Genomic DNA, 13,993 nt, shown 5'->3' with positions numbered 1-13,993 from the left:
GCGTACAGGCTGCCGGGGGCTCGCACGCGTTGGTGATGGTGCGAACAGTACTCACGGGGCAAAGCGATCACCAGGAGTGTGCGCTCCACGGACACCACAGTCCAGGACGGACACCGCAGTCCGGGGCGGGCACTCAGCGCAATAGTAGTTGTCACAATACCTTTGGTTTTGGGTTCAGTGCGGACAACCAGGGGGGAGGGGGGCAATGCCGTACGTCACGGTGTCCTCCTCCTTGTGGTGCGAGCTAGGGCTCGGGGAGCTCGTGGGTCACGGTACTCGGCGGGGACGGTGCGTTGTTGGGCATCTCTCACTCGGGATGCACGCACTGTTCCTGAAAGAGGGGGCAGACACTCTGTGCGGGGCGAAGCTGCAGGGTACGTCAAAGGGTACGGGACGTACCTCACCGTGCTACGCGTCGCAGCCGCTCACGAACAGCGGCAGGCACTTTCACTAGCACAGTTCACGAAGGGGGAAGCAAGCACATCCTCCGACAGCTGAGCCCTGGCAGTGCCATGGAGATCCACTGGCGCAGATAGGGCAGGCTGAGCCCGCGGGTAGCACCGCCGGAAGTCGGGGGGAAATGGCAGAACAAAAGCGCTGCCATTTTTGCGATTGGGGGCGTGTATATAGCAGTTGAGTGACGGATGACGTCACGGCTTAAAAACTGCAAAAAACACACCCCCGAATCGCAAAAAGACGGGGCTTGAACTGAGTGACGCCCCTCTCCTCCAATGGCTGGCCTCCATTTAGGAAGCCAGCCAATGGAGAAGAGGGGCCGGATCAAGCCTCCATACTGCCAAAACATAAAGTCTCGGACTCCGCCCACTGCGTGGGACGCTAGTCCGAGACCTAAAAAGTGGGGGAGAAAATGGCTCCATTGAAAGATTGGAGATTTGAAAGAATTATTATTATTATTTTTTTTAAATAATACAATCTTTGGTGAGTCTTAAGCACAATGCCCCAAATGGGTAAACGTTCTAAAGGGGTCACTTTTGTCCTTTTTTTTTTCAACTTTGGGCTTTATCTTTTTTTCCCACCTATTACGGGTTTGCTCTGCGGCTGACACGAGGGTATTCCTGAATAGGCGACAATGATCGCCGAAGGGAAATATGAGGGGTTCCTCAGGGGGTGGAGGGGGTTGGGTGGGGGGTAAGGGGAGGAGATCAAAACAAAAAAATTAGTCCTGATACAACCAAAGTAAAAGAAAGCACAACACCAGCTTGGGTATGGAGCAGGCTCTTTTGGAAATCTTAATAAATGGCTAGTATCTCTAGAATTAAAGTAATTAGTTGGAACGTGAATGGCCCGAGAGATAGGAGGAAATTGTCTAGAGTGAGTGAATTCCTTTACAACTGTAAGGCCCATATTTGTCTCCTAGAAGAAACCCATCTAGAGGCTCAAGAGTGTACACTGGGGTTCAGCAAGCTTAGATGGGTCCAGGAAGGCCTTTACTCGGAAAAAAGGGGCAGCTCCAGGGATGTGGCAATTATCATTAGAGGTAACACAGGGATAAAGGTTGAAAAGTTCGAAACAGACCAATCCGGAAGATGGCTTGTGGCTACTCTCTCGATATACGGCGCACCCCTGGTATATGCAGTCTATTATGGGCCAAATCAAGATAATCCAGGGGCCCTGATAAAGTTAAAGGTGAGTCTTTTGGCTTCATCTGCTCCTATTATCTTGGGGGGAGATTTCAATCTTGTATTTGATGAATTTTTAGATCGTACTTCTAAAGCCAAATACATTGCTCCCCGTAGATCATATTCTGAGTTGAAAACTCTTATTAAGGAATTTAGTATCTTAGATATATGGAGAGTGAAAAACGGTTCTAAAAGAGATTTCTCCTCTATTAGCAAAAAATACAGACATCACTCTAGAATAGATTTTTTCTTGCTGGATCAGATCTTTTTTTCAGACGTAGATTCAATCTCTTATGTCCCTGCTATTCTCTCAGATCATTCAGCTGTGGTATTGGTAGTCAATTTAAAGCAAAAAAAACGCCAGATGAGGTGGACCCTAGATAGATCCCTATTATTAAAGGAGGCGGTAAAGGCAGAAGTAGTAGCACAAGCAGAAGAATATTTTAGATATAATCTTGGCACTACAAATGATCAGATAGTATTGGAGGCCGTTACAGCCTTTTTAAGAGGCATGTTAAGCTCGCTAATGATTAGGCAAAATAAATCTATGAGAAAGCTGGAGGAGGAATCAGGTAAATACACGCGCACTTTGAGTGTTCGCAGCGCGACCTTTAATGTTTTAAGGCTTCTTGTGTTTTGATTTTAAAAATCACGGATGCTCTTTCCTTCTTTTAAAAATTGTAATAATTGTAACCTCACTGTCTCACTCTAATCTTGCTGCTCACTTTTCGCCTCTGCAGCCCCGTTCCACCGCAAGCGCTAGGCTTGATTGTCATGGAGGGGTGCAGGGCGGTACCTTCTTCCGGGTTCCCTCCCGGTGCTGGGCATTGATTGGGCGAGAGTGTGGAGGCGGAGCTGACTGCTAGCCCGTCCTCTACAAAAACCCATTGACAGGCTGCTTTCTCAGATGACACGCGCACTTTGAGTGTTCGCAGCGCGGCCTGTAATGTTTTAAGGCTTCTTGTGTTTTGATTTTAAAAAATCACGGATGCACTTTCCTTCTTTTAAAAATTGTAATAATTGTAACCTCACTGCCTCACTCTAATCTTGCTGCTCACTTTTGACCTCTGCAGCCCCGTTCCACCGCAAGCGCTAGGCTTGATTGTCGTGGAGGGTGCAGGGCTGTACCTTCTTCCGGGTTCCCTCCCGGTGCTGGGCATTGATTGGGCGAGTGTGTGGAGGCGGAGCTGACTGCTAGCCTGTCCTCTACAAAAACCCATTGACCGGCTGCTTTCTCAGATGACACGCACACTTTGAGTGTTCGCAGCGCGACCTGTAATGTTTTAAGGCTTCTTGTGTTTTGATTTAAAAAAATCACGGATGCACTTTCCTTCTTTTAAAAATTGTAATAATTGTAACCTCACTGCCTCACTCTAATCTTGCTGCTCACTTTTCGCCTCTGCAGCCCCGTTCCACAGCAAGCGCTAGGCTTGATTGTCGTGGAGGGTGCAGGGCGGTACCTTTTTCCGGGTTCCCTCCCGGTGCTGGGCATTGATTGGGCGAGTGTGTGGAGGCCGAGCTGACTGCTAGCCCGTCCTCTACAAAAACCTGATGCCGCCAAATACGCGCAGCGGATGCTCGCAGCGTCCGCGCCGTCCCTGCGCCGAAGACAAGCCAAAGACTAGCCCGTCTGTGCCCGTCCGGGCCAGGACGGGTCAAGGGACAGAAATCTACGCTCAAACAGCACAAAGTAGACAGGTATTGTCCTCTTGCCAGCTAAAGGCGCTGCGTCCCCCCCAAGCATGATGGCTGCACCATACTTGAGGTGCATCATGCAGGATATATATCTACCTGCCCATATTGAAATCTCTCACTCACAAATTTCCAACCATATCCCCAAAATAAGACGGGACAAAGAATGCGGGAGCAGTAATCTGTTCCTACCGCGCAAAACTTTCTGTTTTACAGTGTAAACTGCCGCTCGTTGCCCAAACACAAACTGGATATTTTTAATCTCCTATTAGAAGAGCAACCTAGTGCACTCTTCTTGACTGAAACCTGGCTACAAGATAGTGCTGGCCCTGATATAGCCACAGCTCTCCCCTCAAATGATGCCATTGTATGGAGAGATAGAGCAAAAAAACCAGGAGGTGGCATTGCAATTATTTTCAAGAGGCAGCTAAAATGTAGCCTGGACCCTGTAGACATCCCTGACTGCGAAGCATCTTTCTTTAAAATAACTATGAATTCCAACTTCACGTTATCTGGCATGTTGATCTATCGGCCCCCTGGAAACTCCACCCATTGGGCCTCTACACTGGCCAACTATATCACCCCTTTTCATCTAGATTCAATTTTTTTTTCCTTGATTGGAGATTTAAATTTGCATTTAGAGGACTTATCTAATACCTCATGTGCAAACTTGCTAGATGACCTAACAGCATTAAACATCAAGTTACTCAACTCAGGCCCAACACACAAGGCAGGACACCTACTGGATCCTATTTTTTCGAATCTCACTGAGTTAGTATGGCACAATGCAATCCCCATCTGTTGGTCGGACCATTATTTAATTAAGTTCAGCCTCAAACTATCAGCTGTGACATCTGCACAGCCTACTTTCCAAACTACGTCAAGGAAAAATTGGAAAAATCTAAATATCTTACACTTCAATAAAGCACTCGACGAACCCCCCCCCCCCCAAGGGGCCAGAACATGGAAAGCATAGCAAAAGCAACTCAAGAGTGGCTTAGCGACGCAGCCGACCTATGCCTACCAACCCCTCATATAAAGCGAAAAAGCCACCGTCCCCAGCCCCATGGTACAACGAGTCGTTAAAAGCCGAGAAAACCAAATGTAAAGCATTGGAGAGACTATGGCGGAAAGATTATGCACCAGACAAAAAGGTGACATACAACAATGCAAGAAACCAATATCATGCTGCTTGTATGAAAGCTAAAGCCCTGTATGTGTCCAACACCATTATGAAAGCGACAAACCGATCAAAAACTCTGTTCAACATGGTCAAAGAACTAGCAGGGGCGCAAACTACAGCAACTGCCCGACCTTTAAATGAGCGTCAATGTCAGGATCTTGCACAGTTTTTCACTGAAAACATTGATAACTTAATCACAGAAATAAAAAGAAACAAGACTGACACCACCACCCAAGTTGACACAGACAAGGTCCCTATCATTAAGGCTTCTCTGGAATACTGGCCTCCCATTACAATAGACAAGCTAAAGACCATTCTTAAGACCATTAAATCAGGATCCCTAGCGACCCAATCCCTGTAAATGTACTAAACCAACTGAACGCTCCTTCTTTGGAGATAATAGCGGACACTTTAAACTCCTCCTTTGTACACTCTACGGTTCCTACACGCAATGGTGAACCCTCTACTGAAGAAGCCAACGGCGGACCCCGAGACACTGTCGAATTATAGACCTATATCGCTTCTTCCGTTTTCTCAAAAATCCTTGAAAGACATGTCCATTCAGTCCTAACTCACTTTACTGAAGAAAACAATCTCCTTCACACATCACAATCAGGTTTTCTAACTGGCTTTTCACGGAAACAGCACTGTTGGGAGTCACCGAAAAAATCCGGAAACTCCTTGACGATGGTCAAACGGCAGCCCTCATTTTATTAGACCTGAGCGCGGCCTTTGACACCATATCACACGAAAGGCTGCTAAGCACATTGGAAAATATTGGGATCTGTGGAGAAGCACTTAAGTGGATTAGTTCTTTCTTGAAACACCGGACGTTCCAAATTTTATCATCCTCAGCATGCTCAGGAATTTTAAGTTCACCGCACGGAGTACCTCAGGGCTCAATCTTGAGCCCGCTGTTCTTTAATTTGTATGTGAAAACCTCTGGCTGACCTAGCTGACAAAGTAGGACTTACCCTTATGACCTACGCGGATGACTCACAAATCATCTTCTCTCTCTCAGAATCTAGCCCACTATCTCCCTCTCATCTCAAACAAGGTCTCAGTGACATATTCAACTGGATGACTAGCAACCAGTTGAAATTAAATGGAGACAAGACGGAGGTCCTCATACTGGGAAAACAGAAAGACCTGTGGAATCCCTCCCACTGGCCTACCCAAATGGGAAATCTCCCTGTACCGACCACCCAGGTTCGCAACCTAGGGGTCATTGTGGATAGTACTCTCTCCATAAAGCAACAGTCAGGCAAGGTGGTGGCTCTATGTTTCACCATTCTGAAATGGCTTAGAAAAATTCTCTGGATGTTGCCCACCACCACCCAAAAGACCGTAGTCAATGCCCTCATCACATCTCGGCTTGACTACGGTAACATCTTGTACCTGAGTTCAAATAAAGCTGTAGTGCGGAGACTGCAACTAGTCCAGAACTCAGCTGCCAGGTTGCTGTGTAGAATCCCAAAAACTGCCAGTATCTTGGCTCATCTGCGTGACCTACATTGGCTCAGGGTGGAGAACCGTATCAAGTTCAAAGCCCTGAGCTATATGTTCAGGATCAAAGCGGGCACAGCGCCTAAATATCTACCAGCCTAACATACCTAAACGCAACCTACGGTCGCAATCCGCAGCCAACTTCTGCGTGCCTAGGTTCAAACTATCAAGAATGGGAGGCAGATCCTTTTCACACTTAGGTCCATCTCTCTGGAATAAGCTACCTCCCCATATCCGCAAAGAAGAAAACTACTCAAGGTTCCGTAAAAACATCAAAACCTGGTTGTTTGATCAATAACAGTTCTGCTGGTTCCTTGCCATACTACTGTGCCATGTTATGGCGCCGGGAAACCCTTGTTGGGTAGCTGTGCGCCTTATAAGCTTAACAAATAAAATAAATAAAAATAAATAGTCTATCTCAAAAAAGTACAGGAACCACCTTATATGATGATGATGAGATCCGGGAGGAGGCTAGACTTTTTATGAAGGACTTGTATAAGGAAGATCTTAATTTTAGAGCTCAGGAAGCAAAGGATTGGTTAAATCAGATTGACCTCCCCCAGCTGTCGCAAGTGGATCGGGCTTTTTTACTGTCCTTTGTCTTATGTAACATTTTCTACTCAGTGATTTACACACATATGAATGATTGTCTCTGTGTAATATGTGTGATGTAAAGTGCTCTGACAATCATTCACTGGTATTAGTGGTGCTGTAAATTTTTTGATACTTTATTATTTTGAAATTTTTACACATGCTAACAGTCTCTGCAAAGATTGTTCCTTATTAGTACTAGTGTGACATACAACTGCAGCAATGAGAAAGGTGACCAGTCAACCTTTGCAAAGGGCCCTCCACTTCACAGCAGCACAAGTCAAATTGTTTGGTAACTTTTAATGTGTTTGAGCTATAAACAATGTATTAGTTAAAACCATCAGATTATGCAGCAGATGATGTATTATGTGGCAAAATGGCAAAGCCATAGTTATGCGGAAAACATTTGCAAACTAGGATATTTTGCCATTCATGTTTGAACTGCTCTTGTGGAAAAAGGGAGAAGTGCTGATGACAGAAACTCCATGGATGGGAGACAAATGGCTTGCGATTCCACTTTTAAGGATATTTGGGACATTCTGTGATTGGAAACGTATCCCACTTTGTGAATGTATTTTAATGTCAATAACACATATTTAACCATAAATAAACATGTGTATCTATTGGTTAAATTAAATAATGGAATAAGCTGTAACCGGTTAGTGAAATGGGAAACGAATACTAAAAATTGGGATATTTTGCACTTTCTGCCACACCTCTTACTCCGCCCACTGACTCAATCCATTGGTTATGACGCAGGGATTCTGCTCCTACACAGAACTGTGCATAGAGACTTAGAACCTCAGTGAATTAGGGTGTACCAAACTCACCTCAGTATCCAAAATCCCCTACCAGAATAGCCATCAGTGTCTCATTGGTTCTTCCATACCCTCAATGATTAGACAACCCAGAACATGGACTTAGAACACTTCAGGTAACGTGGAACACATGAACACTCTTTCGTTATACTAACATACCAATCCAGAACGAGGAGTAAATGAAGACGCGTGCAAGTTTGAAATATTTATTTCTAATGCCCTGTTCTCAGGCGCAGTATCCTAGCTAATACAAGCAAACATATTATAAGAAACAAGGTTATCAGCATAGTTACTAGTCCATAAAATACAAAGGGAGAAAGCATGTTAAAATGCTAAAGAGAAGAAGACTAAATGGCACCTTAGTCTTACCCTCCCTTGCTAGTATATTTTATTATATCTAAAGAAGGTCTCTTTGGGTTTTAGAAGGGCGGCCCCATACCTCTGGTCTTAGTAGAAAGGGATCATATCACCTTCTACCCCAGCTCTCTGCATGCGAATATTCATCAAGTGTGTGTGCATGCTTTCCACAGTGCATTATTAAACGCGCCAAAAGGCAGAGTTGGCCAAAGCTGCATATGTGTTATGTCTAGGACGTGCGCTGATCAGACCTCACAACAACCAATGTGTTGAAATAACCTTGAGGGCCTCGGCACTCACTGTTCAGACATAGCTTATCAAGCAAAGCTGATACAAAACATATTATTCTTGTGTGAAGCAAAATATTCTACTAGGCTCAAAGCATTAATACCAATATGTGCCGTGTGCAGAAGCAGCAGAAAGGAAAAATGGCATTTAAACTTCTCATAAGCTCATGCTAACTTAACACAGTGTGAAGGCAAAGCCTATCTACATGACAGTTATTCCCGCCCTCTGATTCTCCTCCCACAGTTCCCCTACTTTTTTTCCCCCACTTCGACCACTGCCTGGCACTAACATGCATTAGAGAAAACTGTGGGCTTTTACCACTGGGTCTCTTAGAGAATGATACCTCAGGTCCATACATGAGGGCTAAACACAGCACGTTTCTGGGTTCTCCGCACAACGTGTTTGCTATTTGACACTAGACTTCTGCAGTTTGTGTTGAGGAAATTAAACATCCCCTTGTGCTTGTATAAAACATAGCTGCCAAGTGGCATTGGCACCATGTCGTGTCCATTCATAGCTTTTATCCAACAACACTTTGCATGCTGGAATGTTTAACTCTTTACTTAGATGGTCACAGCACAACTTCCAGAATGCAAGGCGCTGTTGGCTTAAAACTGACTGGCGGTGTCACAAGTGACGATAGAGCCATTTAGAGGCAATGATGAATCTGTAATTTAGCGGGCGTGTCTATACTCTTAGTAGATTGTAAAAACCGCCAGTGTTGACACACTGAGGTCTGAGGCCTCTGTTTGTTATGAAGTAATGCCCAGTCTGGTGGTTCAGGTCAGTCCTTGTGAGGGAAGCTGCTGGGCTTGTTTTTACCATGCACTTTGAAAGTATTTTCACCTTGATGCAAGAAGAAAGTTGGATTGTTTTACAAAACATGCTTGATTTTTGTATATTGCTGGACTGGTGATTGCATTATTTTGCACTTTGAAAGTATTTGCACTTTTGTTTTTGCTTTACCAACTACAGTTTGTATAGATTGTCATTAGGTACTTGCTGATATGGTTTGTTTTTATTCTACATGCAGTGTTATTTATGGTGTTGCTTGCACTTGTCTGTAATACGTGTACCTTAAATCTTGTATTTAGCATTGTTTACACTACAGAAATGATAAATTAAAACAAACATCTGCATCAATGTTCTGAAGCATCCGAACAGTTTTCTTCCTCAGCCTTGTTTGCCTGCCTGTTTTTCAGTGCTTACTAATAAGACATTATAATTGAAATTGCTTCCTCAGTTCACGTTATTATCATGCACAACCCTTGACAGTCGCTAGTGTGTGGCATGCAGATAATTCACCAGTCGATTTCTCTTGACTTTCGCAGGATACTGAGTTATAGCTTGTGTACTTCTCATGTATATTGTCAGTCGAGTTTTTATGGAATTTCAGGTTTGGGTTGGTCTTTCAAAGTTTTACGGTATTGTCAATTCTATTTCAGACCCCTCATAGTTGTGCTTTGTTCTTCAACCTTAGGCAGTTCCTGAGACAATAGGATCACTCCTTGGCATTATTCTGATTGCTGCCTCAGTTAAATAATCTGCTTTTGACAGTATTGTTACAAATGGCATAGCTCGTATGTTAAGAGTAGTTCCCACTTTTTCATTAGAACTTAGAGGCATTTCATTTAAAAGTTGGAGGTTTCAAATCAAAATATGCTAGATTTCTGGGTGGTAGGGCAAAGTGATAGATGGTTGTCCACGCCACCGGGGGAGGGGAGGCCCCCTCCATGTGCTTTGCAGGGGGGCCCCCTCAAGTTTTGTTACGCCACTGCCACTCAGACTAGGGACGTGGGCATTGGGTGTAGAGTGGGCAGAACTCGCGGTATCCAGAATGCAGGGAGTCCTTGGTGTTGGTTTCTTTGTGGAAAGGGCAGGTGCCCTCTGGAGTTCTTGGTCTTTATTGAAAGCATGCTGTCCTCCCCGGGTTGTGGAGGTCACTGGGCCTGCAGGATGAGTTGCTTCTTCGAGCAGGTTTCTTCGAGGGCTGCAGACAGGCCTGTAGGGCTGCGCCAAGTCAGCTGTCCTCTGGGGTCTTCACTGATGCACGGCTCTTCGGTCCTTATTCTCTAGGTCACCAGGAATCTGGGGTGCCCCTAAACACTCAATTCAGGGGTGTTACAGACACTGGCAGGTAGTAGTCAATGGGCTACTTACCTCTAGGGTGACTACACCCTTTGTGTGTCCCCTCCCTCTGGGGAGGGGCATCTCCTAAGCCTATCGGCTAAAATCCTTCCATCCAACATGGAGGATTTTTTACGGAGGGGGTCACTTTAGCTCAGGACATCTTAGGGGTGGTCCTAGCTGAGCAGGAACATACCTCTCCTGCTTACTCATTTTCCTGCTGACCTTGCTGCCAAAAGTGGAGCTTGGTCAGGGGTGTGGGCATCTCCACTAGCTGGAGAGGTCCCAGCTAGCCCAACAAAGGGCAGGAAGCCTTAGAGGCTCACCACCCTTGAATTCTGTTACTGCTTGGGGGTAGGTGAGAAGCACCTCCACCCCAAGCAGGCTTTGGCTGTGACCCACAAGAGCACTTGCTCCCACCTCAGGGGATCAGAAACATGTCTGAAAGTGGCAGGCTGGTGCAGACCAGTCAGCTGCACACCAGAGAATTGGCCGTTTTTCCGGGGGCCTCTCTAAGATGCCTTCTGACAACATGTTGCAATAAAGCCAACACTGGCATCAGAAGTTTAATATCAAACTTCCTAGCATTCAGTAAAGCCATCATGGAGCTCCCAGCCCATGTACTCAATATGACTTCACTGCACTTACAATGTCTGTGAATGGACTTAGAAACTGTAGGGCAGAGGTCTTCAATCTGTGGGTCGCGACCCCTGGGGGGACAAGGAGTCATGGGAAGCGGGCGTACATTCCTCAGCCTCACTTCTGCCAGCAATGAAAAACATTTGCTCTTCATTTTGGAAAAAGACAATAGTCCCAGATGGTAAATTCCAATAATTGAAATGCTTCAGCTGGAGTGCCATTCAGGGAATGTCCTGTGATATGAAACCAAAGCTGGGCATTCAGCTGAACATGGCTTTTTGCCAGTGTGCTGCTGGCCTGAAAGAAATGCAGATGTGCGCAACAAATTAATCTGCAAATGTAAAGGATGCGTGGGAGCCAATCAAATAACTTGAAGCTTTGTGATGACAAACATTTATTCTTTTGGAGTGGGAGTGCAAACAGTTAACAACTGAGCTGTAAAGTGAATGCTTTAATTGTCATTGTATTTCCATAGTGCGTACTATTCCCTGAGGCGGTGTTAAAGGAACAGTTATGTAAAAATAATTGTATTACATACGGTCTAAGAATCAAACAAAACTATGGGGCTCATTCACAATTATTTGGCTTAGGGCAGCGCAGTAAGTATTTTTGCTGCGCTGCCCTTCACTAATTCGAAAGGGTGGGAATACACTGTATTTACAAGATACAGTGCATTCCTGTCCTTTCTGCCGGTGCACAGTTTGGTGCCTGGCAACAAAGCAGGCACCCTTGCACCATTGTGCAAGGGTGTCTGCATTGTTGGCAGGATTGTTTTTGTGCAGGAAGAGACACCTTCCTGTACAAAAACAATCCATGGAGGCTTTTTCCTCATTCCATGTGTGCTAAGTGTGCTGCAGAATGCAGCAAGCATAGAAAGAGGGATCAATGAGGAGAAATAAAGTTATTTCTCCTTGTTATGCCTCCCCTGGGGAGACACAGTGTTGGCGCATTCCCAGGTTTACAGATCCTTGTAAATCTGTGTGTCAAAACCAATGGTAGTTACGTTGGAAAACCCAAAGCAATGTCAATGGAACGTCCCCTTGACGCAGTGTAAAGCAACGCCGCAGCCTGCACTGCGTTGCCTTACACCATATCTACGAGGCTGTAAAAAGCAACCGTAAGTGGATTTGCGTGGCCTCAAAGATATGAGTCTGCATTCTTAACCACCAGAGCGTCATAAAAAGTGACGCACTGGCGGCACAAGAGGCTTGTAAATAAGCCCTAGTATTTTAGAAGCACCACATTATCATAAACTTTTTGCAGGTTTTGTAGCAGTCTATCTTATACTGTGAATAATGCAAGTATAAAATATTGACTTACATATTCACAGTGCTTTCTGTCACAGGCTGTGACCTCGTAGCACTAAAAATACGCAAGCAATATTATCCATTGTACCAACCAAGATTTAATTCTGTGGCTCTCTGGTTAAATACAGACCTTAACAATGCATTAATTAATAGAGGTGTCATAATATACTATAGTGCATTTCCCACTGAGTAACAACTTTTTTTATTTATGTAATGTTCATTCAAGCTACCCGTTATCATATGTAGCTACCTTACAGTAAAGGACCTATAAAACATTCCGAATTTGAGTTTTTAGCCAAACCTTAAACACCGAACCCATGTTCAGACACTCAAGGCCCTCCACCCCCCCAAACATGACTGAAATTAACAACAGCAGCAAACTAATATAACCAGGAGCCAGTTTCTGCTAAAATAGATGCGTCAGTTTTCATGTTAAAATTAAAAACCTTTTTAGAAAAACAGTATGAAAGAAGATTAAGGGACCACTTTCATCCCTGAAATCAAAGAAAGCATACTTCTTTGACCTTACACTTCATCATTAATGATTGTAAATGGTATGTTTTAATTATGATGAATGATGTTCGGCAACCTCCAGTTAAATGCAGCTGTAAAAGCATCCTATGAAATATGGTATGGTTCTCCTCAGATGCCGTTCACTAAAGTTGCAGCCCATGCATTACAGCCTATATACCCAGGACCACTGGAATTATTGGATTGTGTGGCTACTGAGATTTTAGCATAATTATAGATTTGCCGCATTTGCCCTATTATCCATCATCTAGCGCATAATCTGCTGATTTTAACAAAAAGAAACGTTTATTACTCAAAAGGTTAAATGTTACTAAGAAGCAGCGAAACGTTGCATAGTAAAAGGCCCTGTGCAAAGCTGGACTGGTCACCTTTTTGTTGCTCATTGCTATATTTAGGTATTAAACTGGTATTTATGAAGTGCAACCACAGATTGACTGTTTCTCTGGAGAAAAACAGGCACACCAATCACAATAGTTCAGAAATATGTTATCATCCATATAAGTTTTGGCAAATAGTGTTTTATTTGTGAAAAATAAAATACCATTGTGCATTTTTGGTTAAAAAAAATTTTGAGACTTTTTGTTTGCCTGTGTGGTGAGCCTCTGACACCAAACCACAGTCACCCATATACTTTTGGTTTGCCAAACACTGTTAAATATTATTTCCCCCCTTTAAAAATTGATTTGCTGTGGGAATTGGGGGCGTTTATGGTTGTTGATGATAAGGAGTACCATGTTCTAGAAATTTTTGTCTAGAGGGGGTCCTTACACCTTTAAAAAATTGACAGGGGGCTCTTGGCATCAAAAAGTATGAAGACTTCTGCCATAAGGTAACATAAGCTCTACAAGAGTCTGTGCATGCATAAAATAAACTGGGGATGGGAAGACAGCTTATACTTGTGTGACTACGGCAAGAATTTTAGTATTCTACACTCAGATCTCACAAACAATTTACATATATGGGCAATGGGCTCAGTTATTTTTACAAGTGTATCTGACCCTAAATTAGCTATTGTGGAACACTAGAGTTGGGGACCTCCACCTCTGAACTACACATATCTAGTCTGTAAATAAGTCTGTAAAGTAGTAGTGAATGGAAGCCATCTTACATTAATTTTATTTTGCCATTTTATATAGCGCAAACTCCACCAGAAGGTATTAGAGCTCTTTACATGAGCACCAGTTACGTTACAAAATGTCATATTCACTTTTTTGTAGGCACAGGAGGTAAGTGATTTGCGCAAAATCACAGGTTGTTGAGCTGAGGTGGAAACTCGAACCCGGTTCCCCAGTTCCAAAGTCAGCAGCTCGGGTT

Source organism: Lissotriton helveticus, chromosome 7 (assembly GCF_964261635.1).
Source record: "Lissotriton helveticus chromosome 7, aLisHel1.1, whole genome shotgun sequence".
Lineage (NCBI taxonomy): Eukaryota > Metazoa > Chordata > Amphibia > Caudata > Salamandridae > Lissotriton > Lissotriton helveticus.
Note: the sequence above shows the minus strand (reverse complement) of the source record.